Below are 14880 nucleotides of genomic sequence, written 5' to 3' on the forward strand. Positions count from 1 at the left end.
GCGACATCTTTCAAATAGTGGCCATAATGAGCTGGACATATTAGGTAGACTTGTCCTTGTACATTTTTGTGAGATAAATTGCTGAAAAAGAGAGCAAGCTGATAACAGCACAGTGAAGGAGATGGGCATCTAGGATCTGGAGTGAACAGGGCAAGCCACTGTGACTCCTTAACTAATTAAAGGATTAAGAAATAAATAGCACCAGAACTGAGAAGGAAATATAAATTAGTGTGGTGAATTAAATGTTAAATCAGGCTCAGAAAGACAAAAAGACAAGGAAAGACTGGATGAAGAGAGAGACAAAAAGGAAAAGTGAATATAAAAATTTTAAGTTTAACATTTCTAAAATCTTCACAAACAAGTAAAAGTTTTCAATGCCAGACTTCACCTGTGAGAAGTGCACCTAACTCCAGCTCCTCACAGACTGTGTTAGGGAACTGGAGCTGGAGCTGGATGAACTTCAGATCATTCAGGCAGCTGAGGGGGTGATAGAGAGCAGTTATAGAGAAGTAGTGACACCTAAGTTACAGGATAAAGGTAGCTGGGTGACCATCAGGGGAGGGAAAGGGAATAGGCGCACAGAGCAGGGATCCCCTGTGGCCGTTCCCCTCAATAATAAGTATACAGTTTTGGATACGGTTGGGGGGGGGGGGGGGGGGGGGGGGGAAACGACCTACCAGGGGAAAGCCACAGCGGCCAGGTCTCTGGCACTGAAGGGAAGGGGGGAGAATAGGAGAGCGATAGTGATAGGAGATTCAATGGTTAGAGGAACTGACAGGAGATTCTGTGGTCGTGAACGAGACTCCCGGATGGTATGTTGCCTCCCGAGTGCCAGGGTCAAGGATGTCACGGATCGAGTCTACAGGATTCTTAAGGGGGAGGGGGTGCAGCCAGAAGTCGTGGTACACATCGGTACCAATGACATAGCTAGGAAAAGGGATGAGGACCTGAAAAGCGAATATAGGGAGTTAGGTTGGAAGCTAAAAGGCAGGACGAGCAGGATAGTAATCTCAGGATTGATACCGGTGCCACGTGCTAGTGAGGCTAGAAACAGGGAGCGAGTGCAGCTGAACACGTGGCTACAGAGCTGGTGTAGGAGGGAGGGCTTCAGATATGTGGATCATTGGGGTACCTTCTGGGGAAGGTGGGACCTGTACAAGAAGGACGGGTTGCATCTGAACTGGAGGGGCACCAATATCCTGGGCGGGAGGTTTGCTAGCGCTCTTCGGGAGGGTTTAAACTAGTTTGGCAGGGGGATGGGAACCGGAGCTACGGATCAGTGGATGGGGTAGCTGTTGAACAGGAAGATACAGAGTGCAGAGAGTCTGTGAGGAAGGTTAGACAGTTGACAGGGCAAAGTTGCAGCCAGTATGATGGGTTGAAGTGTGTCTATTTTAACGCAAGAAGTGTCAGGAATAAGGGTGATGAACTTAGAGCATGGATCAGTACTTGGAGCTACGATGTTGTGGCCATTATGGAGACTTGGATATCACAGGGGCAGGAATGGATGTTGGATGTTCCGGGGTTTAGATGTTTCAAAAGGAATAGGGAGGGAGGTAAAAGAGGTGGGGGAGTGGCATTGCTAATCAGGGATAGTATCACAGCTGCAGAAAGGGAGGTCGTCGAGGAGGGTTTGTCTACCGAGTCATTATGGGTGGAAGTCAGAAACAGGAAAGGAGCAGTCAATTTATTGGGAGTTTTCTATAAACCCCCCAATAGCAACAGAGACACGGAGGAACAGATTGGGAGGCAGATTTTGGAAAGGTGCAGAAGTAACAGGGTTGCTGTCATGGGTGACCTCAACTTCCCTAATATTGATTGGAACCTCCTTAGTGCAAATAGTTTGGATGGAGCAGTTTTTGTCAGGTGTGTCCAGGAAGGTTTCCTGACTCAATATGTAGATAGGCCGACAAGAGGGGAGGCGATGTTGGATTTGGTGCTTGGCAACGAACCAGGCCAGGTGGCAGATCATTTTGGTGATAGTGATCACAACTCCCTGACCTTTACTATAGTCATGGAGAGGGACAGGAACAGACGGGATGGGAAAATATTTAATTGGGGGAGGGGAAATTACAATGCTATGAGGCAGGAACTGAGGAGCATAAATTGGGAACAGATGTTCTCAGGGAAATGCACGACAGAAGTGTGGAGGTTGTTTAGGGAGCACTTGCTGCGACTGCTGGATAGGTTTGTCCCGATGAAGCAAGGAAGGGGTGGTAGGGTGAAGGAACCTTGGATGACAAGAGATGTGGAACAGCTAGTCAAGAGGAAGAAGGAAGTTTACTTGAGGTTGAGGAAGCAAGGATCAGACAGGGCTCTAGAGGGTTACAAGGTAGCCAGGAAGGAACTGAAGAATGGACGTAGGAGAGCTAGAAGGGGACATGAAAAAGTCTTGGCGGGTAGGATTAAGGAAAATCCCAAGGCGTTCTACACTTATGTGAGGAACAAGAGGATGGCCAGAGTGAGGGTAGGGCCGATCAGGGATAGTGGAGGGAACTTGTGCCTGGAGTCGAAGGAGGTAGGGGAGGTCCTAAATGAATACTTTGCTTCAGTATTCACTAGTGAGAGGGACCTGGTCGTTTGTGAGGACAGCGTGGAACAGGCGGATATGCTCGAACAGGTTGAGGTTAAGAGGGAGGATGTGCTGGAAATTTTGAAAGACATGAGGACAGATAAGTCCCCGGGGCCAGACGGGATACACCCAAGGATATTACGGGAAGCGAGGGAAGAGATTGTCACGCCTTTGGCGATGATCTTTGCGTCCTCACTGTCCACTGGAGTAGTACCAGATGATTGGAGGGTGGCAAATGTTATTCCCTTGTTCAAGAAAGGGAATAAGGATAACCCTAGGAATTATAGACCAGTCAGTCTTACGTCGGTAGTGGGCAAATTATTGGAGAGGATTCTGAGAGACAGGATTTATGATTATTTGGAAAAGCATAGTTTGATTAGAGACAGTCAGCATGGCTTTGTGAGGGGCAGTCATGCCTCAAAAGCCTTATTGAATTCTTTGAAGATGTGACAAAACACATTGATGAAGGAAGAGCAGTGGATGTGGTGTATATGGATTTTAGCAAGGCGTTTGATAAGCTTCCCCATGGTAGGCTCATTCAGAAAGTAAGGAGGCATGGGATACAGGGAAAGTTGGCTGTCTGGATACAGAATTGGCTGGCCCATAGAAGACAGAGGGTGGTAGTAGATGGAAAGTATTCAGCCTGGAGCTCGGTGACCAGTGGTGTTCCGCAAGGATCTGTTCTGGGTCCTCTGCTCTTTGTGATTTTTATAAGTGACTTGGATGAGGAAGTGGAAGGCTGGGTTAGCAAGTTTGCCGATGACACGAAGGTTGCTGGAGTTGTGGATAGTGTGGAGGGCTGTTGTCGGTTGCAATGGGACATTGACAGGATGCAGAGCTGGGCTGAGAAATGGCAGATGGAGTTCAACCTGGAAAAGTGTGAAATGATTCATTTTGGAAGGTCGAATTTGAATGCAGAATACAGGCTTAAAGACAAGATTCTTGGTAGTGTGGAGGAACAGAGGGATCTTGGGGTCCATGTCCATAGATCGCTCAAAGTTGCCACCCAAGTTGATAGGGTTGTTAAGAAAGCGTATGGGGTGTTGGCTTTCATTAACAGGGGGATTGAGTTTAAGAGCCGCGAGGTTATGCTGCAGCTCTATAAAGCCCTGGTTCGACCACACTTGGAATATTGTGTTCAGTTCTGGTCGCCTCATTATAGGAAGGATGTGGAAGCTTTAGAGAGGGTGCAGAGGAGATTTACCAGGATGCTGCCTGGACTGGAGGGCATGTCTTACGAAGAAAGGTTGAGGGAGCTAGGGCTTTTCTCATTGGAGCAAAGAAGGATGAGGGGTGACTTGATGGAGGGGTACAAGATGATGAGAGGCATAGATAGAGTGGATAGCCAGAGACCTTTTCCCAGGGCGGAAAGGGCTATCACCAGGAGGCATAATTTTAAGGTGATTGGAGGAAGGTTTCGGGGAGATGTCAGAGGTAGGTTCTTTACACAGAGAGTGGTGGGTGCGTGGAATACACTGCCAGCGGTGGTAGTAGAAGCAGATACATTAGGGACATTTAAGCGACTCTTGGATAGGTACATGGATGATAGTAGTATGAAGGGTATGTAGGTAGTTTGATCCTAAAGTAGGTTAAAGGTTCGGCACAACATCATGGGCTGAAGGGCCTGTACTGTGCTGTTCTAGGTTCTATGTTAAGCCTTCTCACTTGTCCTGCCACCTTCAACAATTTACATCCATACACCCCCCAAGTGTCTCTGTTTCTGCACCCACTTTAACATTTATACAATTTAGTTTATAGTGCCTCACCCCATTCTTGCTACCAAACTGCATCACTTCACACTTGTGTTAAATCTCATCTGCCATGTGTCCGTTTAATCAGTCAGTCTATGCCCTCCTGAAGTCTGGTACTATTGTCCTCATTACTTGTCACATTTCTAAATACTATATCATCCACAAATTTTTAAATTATACCTTGTATAACCAAGTCCAGGTCATTAATATACATCAAAAATAGCAGTGGTCCTAATAACTGCCCCAGGAGAAAACCACTGTATACTTCCCACCCCCCACCATCTGAAAAACCATTCACCACTACTCCTTCTGTGCCTTAACCAATTTTGTATCCACAATGCCACTGCCCCTTTCATCCTATGGGCTTTAATTTTGCTAACAAGTCTATTATGTGGTACTTTGCAAAATGACTTTTCAAAATCCATATACACATCAACTGCACTACCCTCATGAACCATGTCCATTATGTCATCGCAGAACTCAATTAAGTTACTCAAATAGGATTTGCCTTTAGCAAGTCCCTTTCATTTATTAGCCCATACTTTTCCAAATACCAAATAATTTTGTCCCGGATTACTGTCTTTACATTTCCTTACCACTGATGTTAGGCTGACTGGCCTATAGTTGCCAAGCTGATCTCTCTCCACTTTTTCCAAAAAGCGGCAGAGTCAAATCTGCAACTCCATTCCTCTGGCACCACAGCATATCTAAGAGGGACGGAAGACTGTGGCCAGAGCCACCACAATTTCCAATTCTCTCAGTAACCTTGGATGTGGCCCATCTGGACCTGATGACTTTTCTATTTTGAGGACTGCCAACTTTTAAAGTACCTCTTCTATATGTATTTTTATCCTATCCAATATTACTACCTTCTCCTTTATTGCTACATTGACAGCATCCTCTGATCTACTAAAGGCAAAAGCAAAGTACTCATTTAGTACCTCTGCCTCCACAAGAATAGCACATTTTGATAATTTTTGCAATGGGGACTAAAAAAGAGAAATGGAATACTGGTTTTGATGTCAGAGATGGAATACAAAAAAAAGAGGAAGTGATGCTTCAGTTGTGTAGCTTTGCTCAGACTCCATCGGGAGTACTGCATTCAGTTTTGGGCATCAGGAAATATATATTGACCTTGGAGGTACAGCACGGATTCACCAAAATAACACAGAGATTCAAAAGGCTAAAATATGAGGGTAGGTTGCATAAACTTGGTTTGTATTCCCAAGTTTAGGAAGTTGAGACCCCTAAAATGATAAAATATTAAGAAACTATTTTCTCTGGTGGAGAATGCAAACAAGAAGGCATAATCTTAAAATTATACCCAGGCTATTTAGGAGTGAAATCAGGAAGTACTTTTTTCACACAAAGGGTAGTGGAAATCTGGATCTCAACAACAGCAACAACTTGCAATTATATAGCAGTTTTAACATAATGAAATATCCCAAGGCACTTCGCTGGTACATACTCAAACAAAATCTGGCACTGAGCCATGTAAGGAAATATTAGAACAGGTAAAGCTTGGTCAAAGAAGTAGGTTTTAAGGTGTGTCTTAAAGGAGAAGCGAGAGCTAGAGGGGTTTAGGGAGGCAATTCCAAGCTTAGGGCACAAATAACTAACAGTAGGGTGAGGATGGATAAGCAACATGCCAAAATTTGAGGAGCGCAGAGATCTCAGAGATCTAGAGGTGCAAGGAGGCCTTGGAGAAATTTAAAAACAAGACTGAAAAATTTAAAATCAAGCCATTGTCTGATGAGGAGCCAATGGAGGTCAGCAAGCACAGAAGTGATAGGTGAACAGGACTTGGTGATAATTAGGATAAGGGCAACAACATTTTGGATGAGCTCAAGTTTACAGAAGGTACAAGGTGGGTTGCCAGCCAGAAGAGCAATGGAATAGTTGAGCCTAGAGGTAACAAGGACAATGGCTTTCATCTGCCCAGTATTTAACTGGATGAAATTTCTGCTCATCCAAGATTGGATGTTGGACAAGATGTAATGGTAAATCAGACAGTGGATCATCAGATGGTACCGAGAGCTGGGTGTCGTCAGATAGATGTGGAACCTGTCCTGTTTTCAGATGCTGTCGACGAGTGGCAGATCACCAAAAAGATTGTGGACGTGGATCAATCCTGGGATTAACGGATTTATTTGGACAAGGGTATTAAGAGATATGGAAAAAGGTAAATATAGGTACACATCAGTCATGATCTCACTAACCTATTTGAAGTGTATAAAATTATGAAGGGTCAAGAGTGGGTAGAAAGACGTTATTCCCCTTGGTTGATGGTCCATAACCAGGGGGCACAAATTTAGGGTAAGAGGTAGAAGATTTAGAGGAGATTCGTGGGGAAATCTTTTCACCCAGAGGGTAGTGGGGATCTGGAACTCACTGCCTGAAAGAGTAGTAGAGGCTGAAACCCTCATAACATTTTTAAAAAGTCCTTAGATATGCACTTGAAGTGCCATAACCTACAAGGATACAGACCAAGAGCTGAAAAGTGCGAATAGGCCAGATGGTTACTAGTTGGCTGGCACAGGCATGATGAGCCAAATGGCCTCCTTCCATGCTGTAAATTTCTCTGATTCTAGGAACAGAATGATAGAACAGGTTCAAGGGGCTGAATGGCCTACGCCTGTTCCTACGTTGAAAGTTGATTATGAATTATAGTATTCAAAGGCTTTAGTGACATCAATTTAGATTTCAAATTTAGTTGCCACAATGTAACAAATGGTTCCTATTAAAAAATTGTATGTGCAATATTCAGTTTTACACTTGCCTGTCCAAAGAAACAGTGTCTGCCAATTCCTTCCCCTTCAATGTTCAGTCTCCAGCTTCCACCAGGATATATTTTTATCTAAACTTTTAGTATGAAATAACTGCCTGTAACAGATCTTACAGATTTTAGTGCTGGAGTTATCATAGACTACTTATGGGTTACTTTAAAAACTATATCTCAAGGCTCTTTGCAATGCATTTTCTTTATGCCATAGATTTAAAAAGAGAGAAAAGTTAAAAGCAAAAAGTTTACAGTGCACTTGTCAATTTTTTTTTTGCCAGAACAGGTTACTGCTGTGTAGTGAGAATGTTTATTCTTTTCAATTAGATTTCCATAAAGCATTTTGTGATTAGAAGGCAATGACATCTCCACAAAACATTAAAAAATATTCCATGAAAAGGACAAAAGTGTAACACACACAAGAGTACAGCAGTTTATACTAGCAATGATGTATCATCAGAACAAACTACATCGTCCACAGCGAATTTGTCCTGGTTAAAACATCTTTATTTCTGATTTCTGGATACTCTGATGTCACCATGCATAACAAAGCCTTTGGCTCAATGCACACTGCTAACCTGACCAAAATCTATGAATAATTAAAGTTCTTTTATTCCCCCATTATCACTTCAGACTTTATTTTCTGTAAACTGCCTTTTCCTGAAGTACATTCTCCATTTATTCCATTTTGAGTAAAACTTCCTTCTTGCAAGCTGCAATCTTACCAGAATGTTTTAAGCACTTCACAATATGTGTGATCCCAAACTACATCGGAACGCAGGGCTTAAGTGAGTAGATACACTGCTCCCCAAAATGTTCAAAAATATGGATCTTTTTAAAGGCATAAAACCCCCTAATCATTTTATTTTCCAGATATTAGATATTAATGCAGATTCACTGCATTGTTCTTCTTCTCCTTCCATATTTCTCTCTAACATTGTGATATTCTCCCTCGTTATAGTGATGCATGGAAACAAATCATTCCAAACTGAAGCAACTTCTGAGACTTACAAAAAGAGAAAACTAAGTAACAAACTTAACCATCACTTCAATCCCCGAAAGAAAGCACTATTTCTCTCCAGGGTACAAACATGGGTCAATATTCTCAATGTGTGTCCATGTTGCACCCTTGCTTGTTGACAGCACACTTCAGGAAGCTGCAGGTGTACTGTCCACCATTTTCCAGCATGGAAAATAATAGGAATGGTGCCTGCAATTTTCCAATATGTACTCCAAGCAGGTGAAGCTCCAGGTCAGAAATACATGCAACAACTAAAATTGGCCCTTCATAGTTTTTCTTTCTTCCCTTTGTCCCTAAAGGCATGACCTCTGGACTTTTGGCAACTTTCTACTAATATCCAAACAATCATTCTTCATGGGAGTCCTAATAATGATTTGTTGATAAACTGCTTGACTGAAAGAGGAACACAGCAGGATCATTAGGTAGCAATCTGAATTCCAACCTGTGTATCTTCAAAAGCATTCCAACCAGGATCAGACAGGGCTTTTCAGAGGGGCTCTTGTGATTATAAAAGAGTTTTTTATTTAAGTGCACATTAGGATGCTAGTTGAACTGTTACACACATTTTCAACATGTGAACATAAATTCAACAAGCTTTAAGTGAAAAACTCCTAATACATTACATTATTGAGAAAAATGCATACAAAATCTCAGCCATAACAATATCAGTAAATGCAGGCTTGTAAGGGTTTCATGTTCAAAATTGGTCTATGATTAACAACTGTTTAGCCTTGCAAGATGTATGCCAGAAAGTTTGGAAGCAAGTCTCAAAAGCAGTTTTGAAAAAAAATCAACAGCATTCCTATGCAAATCTTTCTTCAAACTTGGCCAAAAATAACAAAACAAAAAAATCTCGATTTTCTAGTTTAACGGCAAAAATCATAGAAAGCACGTCTTCAAAACTGTTTTCCCCTGAATTTGTTTTGAGTACTGCTTGAATAGTAAAATAAACAAGTAAGTCCCTTTAAAAGTTTAACTCCTCAAGTACCACTTTTGAGATCTTTCACGAAAAAACAATGACGACAGCATCACAGGCCAAGGCAAATCCATTTTAAATACAAAGTTTGCTGCACAATTTTGGTGCTCGGAAATGGAGTGCACAACTCGTGAAAAGAAAGCGTTAAGACTCATATTTCTACCAGATACGATCAAATACAGAAAGGAGGCCTTTGTGGAACAATTTAAAATAATTGACCTGGTCTGTGTGCAGAGATCACACTGGACTTTGATAACCATTCTGAAGCATCGTGCACCAAACCAGACAAAAGGAGCCTGTGTGTCTGCGCTTCGCACTTTCAATACCCGGTGCGCGGTCTACAGGCCCCGGTATGTTTTTAAAATGCAAGTCGCCGCCTGCCTTCCCAAGGGGCCGCCCAGCAGCGGATTCTACTACCCACCACCGCCCCCCCCACCACGGCCCCCCGCGCTGATGGTCCACCGCACCGACTCCAAAACAACCCAAACCCCAGGATTAAACAGTGAAGGCCGGGAAAGAGGGACTCGGCGACTTTGCGCCTCTCTCCTAACAACACCTGAACCAGCAGCCGGCGCCGGAGAAAGACCGTCTGAACACAGCTGTACCAGCATCAAAACAATGCGCAGCTTCTCTGTCTCGATGTCGGCCACCTCCGCCGCTGCTCTTCCGGAACACAGCCGCTCTCCAACAGCTGAGGATGTAAACACTACGTCACGTGACATCCCCCCCCCGGCAAGACGCACGGACTGAAAAGCTCCGCCCCCTTTACCCAGCACCTCACAGACCCACTCTGCAACCTGCTGATCAAAACACTGGTACTGCACAGACTCACTCTGCATCCTGCTGATCAAAACACTGGCACTGCACAGACTCACTCTGCATACTGCTGATTGCAGCATTGGCACTGCACAGACCCACTCTGCATCCTGCTGATCAAAACACTGGCACTGCACAGACCCACTCTGCATCCTGCTGATCAAAACACTGGCACTGCACAGACTCACTCTGCATACTGCTGATCAAAACACTGGCACTGCACAGACCCACTCTGCATCCTGCTGATCAAAACACTGGCACTGCACAGACCCACTCTGCATACTGCTGATTGCAGCATTGGCAGTGCTCAGACCCACTCTGCATCCTGCTGATCAAAACACTGGCACTGCACAGACTCACTCTGCATACTGCTGATTGCAGCATTGGCAGTGCTCAGACCCACTCTGTATCTTGCTGATTATGGCACTGCGCAGACCCACTCTGCATCTGGCTGATCACAGCACTGGCACTGCGCAGACCCACTCTGCATCTGGCTGATCACAGCACTGGCACTGCACAGACTCACTCTGCATACTGCTGATTGCAGCATCGGCAGTGCGCAGACCCACTCTGTATCATGCTGATTACATCACTGGCACTGCGCAGACCCACTCTGCATCCTGCTGATCAAAACACTGGTACTGCGCAGACCCACTCTGCATCCTGCCGATCAAAACACTGGCACTGCACAGACCCACACTGCATCTTATTGATCACAGCACTGGCACTGCGCAGACCCACTCTGCATCTGGCTGATCACAGCACTGGCACTGCACAGACTCACTCTGCATACTAAAATAAAAGCAAAATACTGCGGATGCTGGAAATCTGAAACAAAAACAAGAAATGCTGGAGTCACTCAGCAGGTCTGGCAGCATCTGTGGAAAGAGAAGCAGAGTTAACGTTTCGGGTCAGTGACCCTTCTTCGGAACTGACAAATATTAGAAAAGTCACAGATTATAAACAAGTGAGGTGGGGGTGGGGCAAGAGATAACAAAGGAGAAGGTGCAGATTGGACCAGGCCACATAGCTGACCAAAAGGTCACGGAGCAAAGGCAAACAATATGTTAATGGTGTGTTGAAAGACAAAGCATTAGTACAGATTAGGTGTGAATACACTGAATATTGAACAGCAGCAAGTGCAAACCTGAAGAAAAACAACCTGAAAAAAACAGCGGGTAAGCAAACTGAACAAACTAAGATGAAATGAAATAAATGCAAAAAAAGATTGTAAAAAATGTAAAAAGGAATGTAAAAAAAAAAGGAAGAAAAAATAACTAAAAATGAAAGTAAAATGGGGGGCTGTCATGCTCTGAAATTATTGAACTCAATGTTCAGTCCGGCAGGCTGTAGTGTACCTAATCGGTAGATGAGATGCTGTTCCTCGAGCTTGCGTTGATGTTCACTGGAACACTGCAGCAATCCCAGGACAGAGATGTGAGCATGAGAGCAGGGGGGAGTGTTGAAATGGCAAGCAACCGGAAGCTCAGGGTCCTGCTTGCGGACTGAGCGGAGATGTTCCGCAAAGCGGTCACCCAGTCTGCGCTTGGTCTCCCCAATGTAGAGGAGACCACACTGTGAGCAGCGAATACAGTATACTACATTGAAAGAAGTACAAGTAAATCGCTGCTTCACCTGAAAGGAGTGTTTGGGGCCTGGGATAGTGAGGAGAGAGGAGGTAAATGGGCAGGTATTACACCTCCTGCAATTGCAGGGGAAGGTGCCCTGGGACGGGGACGAGGTGGTGGGGGTAATGGAGGAGTGGACCAGGGTGTTGCGGAGGGAACGATCCCTTCGGAATGCTGACAGGGGAAGGGAGGGGAAGATGCGACTGGTAGTGGCATCACGCTGGAGGTGGCGAAAATGGCGGAGGATGATCCTTTGGATATGGAGGCTGGTGGGATGAAAAGTGAGGACAAGGGGAACCCTGTCACGGTTCTGGGAGGGAGGGGAAGGGGTGAGGGTAGAGGTGCGGGGAATGGGTCGGACACGGTTGAGGGCCCTGTCAACCACAGTGGGGGGAAATCCTCGGTTGAGGAAAAAGGAGGTCATATCAGAAGCACCGTCATGGAAGGTAGCATCATCAGAGCAGATGCGTCGGAGACGGAGAAACTGGGAGAATGGAATGGAGTCCTTACAGGAGGTAGGGTGTGAAGAAGTGTAGTCGAGGTAGCTGTGGGAGTCGGTGGGCTTATAATGGATATTGGTAGACAACCTATCCCCAGAGATGGAGACAGAGAAGTCGATGAAGGGAAGGGAAGTGTCAGAGATGGACCATGTAAAGGTGAGAGAAGGGTGGAAGTGCACGGACCCACTCTGCTGATCACAGCACTGGCACTGCACAGACCCACTCTGCTGATCACAGCACTGGCACTGCACAGACCCACTCTGCTGATCACAGCACTGGCAGTGCACAGACCCACTCTGCTGATCACAGCACTGGCACTGCACAGACCCACTCTGCTGATCACAGCACTGGCACTGCATGGGCCCACTCTGCTGATCACAGCACTGTCACTGCATGGACCCACTCTGCTTATCACAGCACTGGCAGTGCACGGATTGACTCTCCTTATTGCTGGTCACAGCACTGGCACTGCAGGCGCTCACTCTGCTGATCACAGCAGTAGCACTGCACAGACCCACTCTGCTGATCACAGCAGTAGCACTGCACAGACCCACTCTGCTGATCACAGCAGTAGCACTGCACAGACCCACTCTGCTGATCACAGCACTGGCACTGCACAGACCCACTCTGCTGATCACAGCACTGGCAGTGCACGGATTGACTCTCCTTATTACTGGTCTCAGCATTGGAACTGCAAAGACCCACTCTGCTGATCACAGCACTGGCACTGCACGGACCCACTCTGCTGATCACAGCACTGGCACTGCATGGACCTACTCTGCTTATTGCTGATCACAGCACTGGCACAGCATGGACCTACTCTGCTGATCACAGCACTGACACTGCATGGACCTACTCTGCTTATTGCTGATCACAGCACTGGCACAGCATGGACCTACTCTGCTTCTTGCTGATCACAGCACTGGCACTGCATGGACCCACTCTGCTGCTTACAGAGCTGGCACTGCACAGAGCCACTCTACTTATTGCTGAGGACAGCACAAGCACTGCACGGACCCACTCCCTTTATTGCTGATCACAGCATTGGCACTGGAAGTCAGCAGCTCACAATTAAGGCATAATGGAATATGGCATTCAGACATTGTGGCTAATGATTTGCACAAACAAACTTTTAATTAATCACTATATTACATATTTCCTACACCGATAAGACCCAAAGTGTGGCTAAATGGTCTTCTGAACACTTGCAGGTCCTCCTACACAGTATGATTCATGCGACAGCAGCTGGACTGGAGGCAGGCTGCTGATCTGTCTGCCCCTTGGCCTGTGATGACTTTGGCAGGCGTCCTCTGGCTGCCTGAGGCCTAGACGGTCCTGGCTGCCTGAGGGTATCTAGACTGGTGCAGGACTCTCCTCAGGCATCACAGCTGCTGGAGCTGGGCTCATTGGCAGAGGGGCTGATGACCCAGTGTCCACACTCGGAGCACCCTGAGGGGAGCCCCCAGATGAGGAGGGCAGGCTCTCCTCCTCCCTTTGAAGGCTCACTTGAACCTCCCTGCACACCAGAGAAGGACAGCGAATGGAAGAAGTGTCCAGGCTCCTGTTCCTTCCCTCGCCTTGCCATTGCTGCGTCGAGCTCATGGAAGGCGATGATATGCAGGTCTGTGCGCATATGTGGGATCTGGCTCTCCATGAGGGTCACCAACCTTTCAATGGAGGAAGCCATGTTTCACACTCCTGAGACATGGCAGCAGTCATGGCATAGATGGATCCTCCGTTGTCCACTCAAGGCTGCGCATGGCCTCTGGCATCTCCACCAGATGTTGCCTTACATCTCCCTGCAACTCCAGAATGCCCTGTTCTGTCGACACCAGAGACTCATCATTGGCCTGGGGCTCAACATGGGCAAGGCCATCCACTGTCCTCTGACTGTTGGAGGCCTCGGCAGTCTTAGCCTCAGCCAGCTGCTCGGGCATATGTGCAGTGCTCTCAAAAGCTTGTGACCCTGATTCTAATGCGGAGCAGTTACCCAACGAGGTGAAAGTATCTGCACTGGTGGAAGGTGCAGGAGAGTCATGGGACAGTGCATCGTCTGTGTAGTCCTCTGCCTCAGAAGTTGATGGCTGTACCCCTTTAGCTGCAGTCTCCTGCGCACATCGACCTGCATGAGAGAGTACAGACATATGTGGGTTAGCCTGTGCAGATCTCGTCATGCTAACCATGTGTAATATGGGTCTCCAACATTAATGTGCATGCCGATGGGAGCCAATCCTCACTCTCTTGCACAGGGACTCCAATCTCCCCATCAAAAATTGCAAGGCTGCCCTGGGTCCCCACCATTTCCAAGGTTTCTTCCTTGACGGTGGTGAGAGGAGGCAGATCAGGGACTCCTCCGCCAGTTCGGGCTATCTCCCTCCTGTTGTGGACCCTCTTGTCCTGCGAGAAGAAGGATAGAGATAGTCATATTTCACAGACAGATCAACATGAAAGCTCCGCTAGTGTCAGCCCCTCATCCCCAACTGGAGGATCTGATGTCTCTCAGCTGTCACACACCATCAGGGGTGTTAGTGGGGATGAGCTGTAAAGGAAGGTGGCCTGTGGCCAAGATGCAGTCGTGCATCTCAGGATGAGGTAATACACTAGCCACTCTGCCATTGTCATTATAGTGCTAACCTCCCCGTGTTGCGCACCCTCCCGCATAGTCACATGCAATCTCCAAAAAGGAGAGTTGTATAGAGCACTCACGTTGGCAGAACAGGGGAGGCCATTGACCCTCTTTCAGCACTGGACCCAGTTCCAATGGGTTTCTCCATGGCTGCTGACCTCCTCTGCGATCTTCACCGAGGCTTGCTTGGTCAGGTGGTGGGAGGACCTTT

The 14880-nt window shown here is 46.5% G+C and overlaps 1 protein-coding gene across 6 annotated transcripts in view; it reads right to left on the reverse strand.

Annotated features, from left to right (window-relative positions):
- pcmtd1 (protein-L-isoaspartate (D-aspartate) O-methyltransferase domain containing 1) overlaps window positions 1-9820 on the reverse strand; it is a 99217-nt gene extending 89397 nt beyond the window's left edge. For 2 of the 6 annotated variants that reach the window (XM_068031817.1, XM_068031818.1), the window contains exon 1: window positions 9705-9820. The gene's annotated coding sequence lies outside the window, so the exon portion shown is untranslated. Of the gene's footprint in view, window positions 1-6810; window positions 6911-7102; window positions 7207-9655 lie in introns of all 6 variants that reach the window. The other 4 variants (XM_068031822.1, XM_068031820.1, XM_068031823.1 and 1 more) reach the window with 4 other exon arrangements.
- Window positions 9821-14880: the final 5060 nt, after the last annotated feature.

This window comes from Heterodontus francisci, chromosome 5, assembly GCF_036365525.1.
Source record: "Heterodontus francisci isolate sHetFra1 chromosome 5, sHetFra1.hap1, whole genome shotgun sequence".
Classification (NCBI taxonomy): Eukaryota; Metazoa; Chordata; class Chondrichthyes; order Heterodontiformes; family Heterodontidae; genus Heterodontus; species Heterodontus francisci.